The sequence below is a fragment of the Fukomys damarensis genome, unplaced genomic scaffold, assembly GCF_012274545.1.
Source record: "Fukomys damarensis isolate Sample0158 unplaced genomic scaffold, DMR_v1.0_HiC HiC_scaffold_5, whole genome shotgun sequence".
Lineage (NCBI taxonomy): Eukaryota > Metazoa > Chordata > Mammalia > Rodentia > Bathyergidae > Fukomys > Fukomys damarensis.
Window position 1 is genome coordinate 29,821,794 of NW_022900917.1, and position 8,910 is coordinate 29,830,703.

At 33.1% G+C, this 8,910-nt stretch overlaps 1 long non-coding RNA gene across 1 annotated transcript; it reads left to right on the forward strand.

Annotated features, from left to right (window-relative positions):
- Positions 1-2,049: 2,049 nt before the first annotated feature.
- Positions 2,050-8,637, forward strand: LOC104877022. Its single transcript, XR_784481.1, has 3 exons — positions 2,050-2,092; positions 5,331-5,496; positions 8,396-8,637. It is a non-coding gene; the product is annotated as an uncharacterized LOC104877022 (long non-coding RNA).
- The last annotated feature ends 273 nt before the right edge of the window (positions 8,638-8,910 follow it).

Consider the following 8,910-nt stretch of genomic DNA (forward strand, 5'->3'; position numbering starts at 1 on the left):
GGCTGGTCTCACTCACAGCGATCCTCCTGCCTCAGCCTCCCAAGTGCTGGGATTACAGGCGTGCTCCATCACGCCCGGCTCACTTCTTTTAAATATTATATAAACTAAACAAAAAATGCTCCTTCCCTACTTTTAGGATATTGTCAGGTATTTGTTAGTTATTTTTAATCCTGTTAAAGATTCTCAAGTATCAGTTTCTTGAAAAGGTAAATGTATACTTACCATATAACCTTCCCTTTCCATTTCTAATCATTTACTCATAATGAACAAACACATATTACCAGGCAAATATTTGTTTAGGAATATTCTTCACAGCTTCATTTCCAATAGTTATAATTGTTCATCAACAACTAAATAGAAATTGTTATATATCTGTTCAGTGGAAATCACTTAGCAATAAAAAACATTACTTTGTAAAACACTATGGATGAGTCTCAAAATAATTATGCTGGGTGAAAGAAGTCAGATGAAAATGGGCACATACCACTTTTTTCAATTTCTATAAAATTCCAGAAAATGCACACTAATCTAAACCAGTAGAAAGCAGATCATTAGTTACCTATGAGTGGGGACAATTGCAGAGGGGCTGGAGGAAAGAAATACAAAGGGACAGGAGCTAACTTTTAGACGATAATAGATATATTAATGATCTAAATTGAGATGATGGTTTCATGGTTTTAGAGGTATATACATATATAAAAATTTTTTCTAAGGTTTTATTTAAAGTAAAACATTTCTAATTTTGTATCACAATATAAACATTTTTAAATAAAATAAAGAAGAAACCACAAACTTTACAACTCATATACTAGCAAATCTCTCTACATTTCTCATAGGGAAAATAGTATCTTTCTTACCCTATCCAGTAAATGAATCTCTTCTGCCCAGGAAGGAGAAATTGTCTCTTTTCCTAAGCAATTTGCTGTATAAATATTCTCCAAACAGCAGTTGTCATGTTATTTATTTAGATGTGCAAAAATGTGAGGGGCTCATGGGATTTTCGTCTCCCACCAATATAATGTGGCATAATTCATTCCCTTTATTTATTAGATCCCCAAATCTTTCCCGATTTTATTTATTGGTAACACATTCAAGTTGCAACAATGTCTCTCACAAAATGTCGCTGTCTTTATCTCCTTCCTTTCCTCCCTCAGTCCCGCTCCCTCTTCATCCTTCCTACCCCTCTGTTTCTGTTTTCATTTTGTTTCTTTCCGTTCCTGTAGCACTTTTGTTTTGTTTCTTTGTTTGCTTTCCAGCACCGTAAGATGTTCTATTTGATACTCTGCCTCTATGGCATACCTACTTTTTTCTTAATTTTTTATATGCCTAGGTTACAAAATTTATTTATGTTTTTTTTCCTAATTGTTACAATTATAAAAAACAAGAGAAGAAACTACTTATGAGCGAACTGTTGTTCAAATCTGTCTTTAGGGACTCACTGTACTTTAAATGCTAAAGTGTGTGTGTGTGTGTGAGAGAGAGAGAGAGAGAAAGAGAGAGAGCATCTGTGTGTATATTTTATAAGAAGCCATAGGGATTCAGAAAACTCAAAGGTAATTTGTTATGAGACACAAAGTTATTATCATTGCTTAATTTAATGCATGTAGCCTCTTGGTAATTAATTTTGAAATTTATGACTGTTGGAAGCTTTAGCATTTTAGAGTATTTATTTCAATTGCTATTTGATTATATTTATTTAAATATAATTCATGATCATATACTTAATAATGCTGGCTACATTGATCATAAATTTATGAATTGTAATTACACAGAACTGTGAAGATGTTTATACCTTATTTGTTGTCTTAGTTTAGTTTCTGCTGTTACTGCATAATACCAAAGATAGGGTAATTTGGAAAGAACAGAGCTTTTTCTTAAGGTTCTGGTGGCTGGGAAGTCCACAGTGAGGAACCACAGCAGGTGAGGGTCTTCCTGTTGCGTCACAACATGGTGGAAACTGTTACCATGGAAACTGTTACCATCGCAAGCGACGAAGAGTTGAGAGGAAGAGGGGGAGGAAAGGAAGCAGAAAAGGAAGGAAGGGAAGGAGGGAAGGAAGGAGGAACAAAAAGGAGGACGAGCGAAAGAAGAGGTTTGAGAAACCTACTCTGATAGTAAAACTTTTTCAGTGCTAATAACATTAATTTATTTTACCTAAACTTCATTTAATTGTGATGAAAAAATATTTTGTAAACAGTTACCATCTTTCGATGTACATTTTGTACAGGCAAACAAACAGGACATAACAGAAAATGTATTTCTTAATAATAAAATTCTATTATAAACATATTTTATCTTTATGTAATATTCTCTAGCAACAGTTTGTAAAGTATATTTTTCAAACTGTATATCTGTACTGAAATTGACAATTGCAAAAATCTTTCAAAGTTATTCCATTAATTCAGCTGTATTCATTCCTAGACTATTAATAACATTTTTTGTTATCACAGCATCTTGTGGCTTACAAAGTAATCTCTCAAGCACTACTTCATTTATGCTTTTACAAGGCTTGTGATACTATAAAACTGCATTTTGGTTGTATGAGTTTCATTTATTAATACATTTGATATGTAAATAGGTACAACTCAAATGTAATATTTGAGAATTTCATTCTTGTATTGCCCTTCTACATCTACAATTATTTGATAAAATTTAGGTTGCATCACCCTGTGTAACTGATCCTTTTGCAAACAGAAGGGGAAGTTGATGAACTAAGCCTTGTTTGTCCAGTGTTTTTCGCTTTTTAAGGATTTAGTACTTAAATCCTTCAATAACCTGTTTTGCTTCAGATGACATTTTGAGATAATCCGAAAATATAACCTGAAAAAATTGAAGTTGAATAAATGTCTAATATCTCTTAAAATGTGGCCTATTATAAATAACAGAGAATTAAAATTAACTAAGTGTCTTGTAGCTGTATCTTAAAACAAGTAGGTTTCTGATGAAGCAATATTGCTGTGTATTAAATCTTGAGATATGAAATAAAATCAAACTGTATTTATTTCATCATTGTAGAATGTTATTTGAATAGTATTCATTACTTTTTTTTTTTGGTACTGGGGATTTTCATTACATTTTTAATGTTAGTGGTTATCCTGTATATCATTTTCACATCATATAATTTCTCATATTATTAGAAAATAAAATATACTAAGACACTTTAATTTTCAAACGTGTGAAATCTATTTATTAGCAAAAAAACGTTGATTCCAAGGTAATTCCTGAAAATTCCTAATTTTTGGTTTTTGGTTTTTGTTTTTTTGTACCAGGGATCGAACTCCAGTCCTTGAGCTTGCGAGGCAGGCCACCGAACCGCTGAGCTAAATCCCCAGTCCAAATTCCTAATTTTTGTATAGAAACCTCCTAAACTATCCATATAAAGCTGAAAGCAAAAATGTGGATTTTCTTATACCAATGCAAGAGAGAATTGCATTCTCAGAAATTTAGTTTGTTAGTCACTTTTATTGTACACTTTTAACGTTCAAAAATAAATTTCCAGAACTTTGAATATTTCAGTATTTTTATTTTGCTACAAAATAAGACAGAAGGAAAACTTGTTTAACGCTACATAACTATCTGCTTTGGGCTATTGTCTCGCTCTCCTTTGGCAAGCATGATGATTACCCAGGACTGCCTCAATTTTTTGTAACATAATGAAGTTTGCAGACCCCATCATGTCTTTCTTTTCTTTTAATTCATTATTGAGATAATAGGCAAATATTTTATAAAGACTGCCAGACTTCCAGGAAGAACTAAAATTATTTAATATATTTCTTTAGAAATATTATTACCATGTGATAGATAGATCAGTATGTTTGTCAGCTTTTGTATGTACCATTGAATTTGGCCTGTAAAAGAGTTTGAGAATATTGATATGTAATGTATATTTATAACAGTTAGCTTTGCATTAATATTTTTTATTACAAAATGAGATTGAGTGAGATTTAAATGAAGAAATTTTACATAGTTCTCTTATAAGAGGTTGTCTAAAACACCCACTTTAACAAATTCAAGAAAATATTCTACATTACAAATATTTCTGATACAATTTTGATTTGTCTCGATATTTTAATATTTTTTCAGCTTTAATTGAGTTTATTGGTACTTTTTAGGGATACAGTACAGTTACATTCATTGTTGGGATCTTGTACCTCTACATGATGTCTTGATTCTCATTTTTTCCCCTTACCCCTGCCCTCCCTTTATTAAATATGTTTAAATATGATTCAAAATTATTTTCAATCTAGTGATTTGGAAATTCAGAAGAACATTTTTAAAGGTTTTGGAATGATTGGAAAAGAGAATGTAGTTTTTATGTTCATAAGTCCCTGAGTAGAATGAAATGATGGAAATAAGTTGAATCAGTATTCTTGAGAACTTGTTATCATTTAAAGAGATTATAAATTTGAGGGCTGTAGCTTTAAGAGGAACTAGACTATTCCATAGTTTGTGCCTTGAATGTCCCCCAAATGACCAAAATTTAAAAGATTGATCACTAGAGTGGTGCTATTAGGAGGATGTGGAAGATTTACGAGGTATAGCCAGTGGGGAGTCTTTAGGTCACTGGGGGTGTGTCCTCAAAGTGAATCATGAGCCTCCAGCCAACTTCTCTTCTTCTTTTGCTTCCTAATTATGGAAAAATGGCTCCTTCAAAGATGTGCTAGCTCAGCATAAATCCAAATGCAACAGAGCCATCATTTGGACTGAAAGTTCTGAGACCATAAGAGAAAATACACTTTTTCTCTTTATATATTGACTATTTCATGTATTTGTCATAGTAACAAGAAATAGATCCTATGAATTTTATTTCTTTTTTATTAAGACTTGAATATGTTTCTGAATACAGATGAATATATTAGTCATTCTAATTATAATGATAAAGACAAAATAAAATAACTATAGAGAAAAATATGTCAAAACTTGATCATTGTTGAAAGGGAGAAATAGCATCTGTTATCTTGATGAATATTGGCAAAACATGGAATAAATTAGATGGGTACACATGGAAAATTATCTGGTACTAAACTTTCTAACAGTGAAAAGGTAGGAAATGAAGCAACAGGTTCATTTTTATCTATTATAATGAAGCCAGTTTAGGAAGTCTTTGTAGTAAAACAATATGAAAACAAGGAGCAAGTCCTGTACAGCCACAGACATCTGAGAGATCCAACAAAAATAAGCAACATGTCCTCCCATATTATTAAGACTTCCTGACTGGAATTCAGGAACCGGTCATATTGAAAGATTTCTCTAAGCAGCAAAGTCTTCAAACATTTTCAAGAACACAGGCCTTGAACTTTCTAGTTTAACTTTTGCTATCTATTTTCTAGAGGACAGAAGATGGGAGGACAACAAAATAAAGAAGCCAGTTGTTGGAGAACAGAAAGAAAGAAGTCTGTAATAAAAAGAGTAAAGCAGATGAGTAATCCGAGAGGCATTGGAGTAAAACTGACACTTTAATTTCAAGAAGTAATACTAGAGAGGAAGAGGAAAGGGGTAAGTACCGGGGCGGGGGAGGAAGAAGAGGAGGAGAACACACACCAAAACTGATATTGAGGAAAGTCTTTAATGGTTCGTAATGTCTAAATAATTTACAAGATGAATATGTACCAAATATATGTCTGATCATTGAACTAGATGTATTATTTAGCTGTAGGACAAAGAAATATGCTACTAATATGAAGTTAAAGGAACTTGATGTTGAATGTCATATTTTAAAGTCTAAAGATTCTGAAAATTTCTTTCAATTATTTAGATATGTGTTATTTGTAAATACCAGATGACTCAATACAAAATACCTTACAAATTATTAACAAAATCCAGTTATGTTTTGTCTAGTTTGTGCCACTGACTGTAACAATTCTAAAATTTTACTATAAGAAAAGCCAAAGGGGTTGGGTGAATATTTAAAATGTCATCTTTGCACTATAGGGTTTCTCCTTTTATTCCCCTGACCTATAGGCCTTCCGGACTCCATCCTAACGTGTGAAACAAGTTTATAATCAAGAAAAGCAATTATTCCTGAAGCTGTTTAATCAGAGTTAGGTCTTGCTAATTTTTCACAAACTTCTTCATTATTTGCATCATTCAATCAGTCTATCAGTTCACCAGCAAATATGTTTTAAACATTTACCATACAGTGGGCACAGATCACGATGTTAAGGGTGAAATAGTGACTAGCTAGTAGCTTCTAATCCATGTAATGTAAGTGTAGAAGGAAGGAAGGAGTGGAAAATAAGGAAAGACAAATAGAGAAGTAAGGAGGAAGACTCAAAAGAGAAGCAGGCTTGAGGTATTTAAAGGCTAGAAGGAAAATGACAGAGGTACAGTATAGCGATCATACAAAATTGTGGCGGGCAAAAGATGATGAGTAAAGAGAAAGACTGTTCTTATCACTACCTCAAAATGACTTCATCATTGAGGGAAACAAAAACAAGTGAAGCAAAAATCCAATCATTTTCATAATCAATTTTAATAACCACTAAACCTGAAGTAGATTGCAAAAAGTTGGAAAAAATGTTCTCGTATTTAGCTAACCTTTCTTTCTCTTTTTCCCAAGTAAAAGTAAACATAAAGTGTTATGACTTAAATTTCCAAATAGCCATCCCTCTGCAGTATCTTATAAATTTATCAATCATAGCATTATTGAATATCTGAGAAAGGAAAGATCACTTCAGACTGAAATTTTCAGAACTAGGTTCCCCGTAAAAAAAATGTCACTGAAGGACCTTGAAAGGATTAAAATTGGAGTAGTACAGGAGGGGGAAAGTGACTGCCAAATTTTGGGGAGATTTTCTTTCTCCCTCAAGAATGAAATAGAACAGTTGGCCTGTGGCATAATATTTATGTGGAAAAATAGGTAATATAGCTAGAAATAAATCTTTGGAGCAAATGACCGAGAGTCTGTTCAAAATGCTTTCTAATTTGAAAAGCAGAATTTGTAGAAATGGGGGATTTCATGCCCAAGAACCTATCCATAACATATTAAATAAACTAAGCACTTATTGTCGGCACATGTAAAAAATAAACAGTTTGGAAGATCAATAATCAAAACTGGGAACTAGTGTTATTTTCCATCTACCTATGTCCCACTGCAGAAATCAGGGTCTCTTGCTTTGCCATGCTTTTGACTAATGTCCAAATAGTGTTCATAGCTGTTGTGTATCATTGCGCGTGCTCTCTATGTTCTTTCCCAGGGAGACTCAAAGGAGTGGTTTTGAGTCTCCCGATATGTTTTAAAACTGAGATGAATGTGACATCCCTACTGCAGTGTGCTTTATAGTCTCCTCCCCTACCAGAATCACATGCACCAGAGCGGTACCTCAATTTTACTGGCCTTGTCTCTCCAAATTGTTATGGCTGAAACAGAAGGCATAACTCTCACTGATTTATTAACGTTTAAGGCCAAAGCACCCTAAATATTTGCCACGAGTATTATATTTTAATTATTAAAAGCAATTACTCATAGGGGGCTTTTCGTTAGTGACTTGTATAATAGTTATCTGTGATTGACTACACATTTTCTAATGTACATCGACTCTATTTCTATATTCCTTGTAATTCTTAGTTGCCTATCCACATAATTCTTTGCAAAAATCCATAGAAAGGCTCACAGCATCTTTTTTACTTGTAAAAGACAGCTAGTATTAAAATTAAATTCTATTAAATTCCCTTTATAAATATTTGTATATCAATTTACATTATATCAAAATTAACATTCTTATTGATTAAACTTTAAAAATTGAAAGAGTATGTATGTTTCCACAGGAGAGATGTGAAAATAAAAGAACTAACATTTTCATGGTAAGAAACAATCCTAGGGAATCAAATAGTAAGGTTGTAGGAGAACTTGATTTTTGAAATAATTTTAGAATTGGAATATTAGTGTTTTCCTCCTGTGATCCACTTTGTAACACCCGTGCAAAAGAGTTGTACATATTTCTTTTATAAAATAGTTGACATAGTACCATAAAGCTTCTACGTATCCAATTTCCTTGGGTGTTTTAATGATTGCTTTTCTAAATGTAGGTGACTCCCTAGAGGTCCAGTAGGCTGCAATTTTCTTTTAATAAAGGACACCTAAATATGTCATTGAATCCTCAAGAATGTTCCAAGCCAGAAAACTTACTCAATAAAGAAAACATCCAATCAAATTATGCTTCAAAGCAGATAACAGCAACAACAACAACCAGTGTATCACTGGAGCCAAGTCTCTCTGTGTTATCTATTAATAATAATTTGCTAGATAAAATACAGGAAACCAAGTTAAATTTGAATTTCAGATTAAAAATTCCGTTAAAATATTATACCACTGAAGGGTCCCTAGTGGACCAGAACCAATAGAATATACAGATGATGATAAAAGGAGACTTTTTCTTTCTTTTGGCTTACACAGTCAGTGATTTTATCATACCAAAATGACCATCGCCAGGATCAGTCCAAGCAGCCAGAAGCCTGAAATTAAGAGTGAAGACTGATGCAGCCCGGTCCAAGGCTAAAGGCCAGGAAGCTACCTGGAGAGAACCGGTGCAAGCCGTGTGCGATGGCTGAGGAATCTCGAACCTGACGTCCTTAGGCAAGAGCAGAACAGAAAAATCACACATGAAAACAAACAAACAAACAAAAACAACTGCTTAAAAAGACTAAATTTTTTATATTCATGTTTTTCTCTTCTTCTGTTTTTTGTTCCCATCCAATAGATGGTCTCACTGACATGCGGGATGGGTCAGCCCCACAGTTTGCTGACCACATGCCGGTGATTTCTAGAAACACCTTCATCGACACGTTCAAAAGTGTGCTTTACTAATGTTTTAGGCATCTCTCCATCTAATCAGGTTGACAACCAAGATTAACCAACATAAATATAAATAATTTCCAAATAGTGTATGACACAAAATACTGCAAAGAATT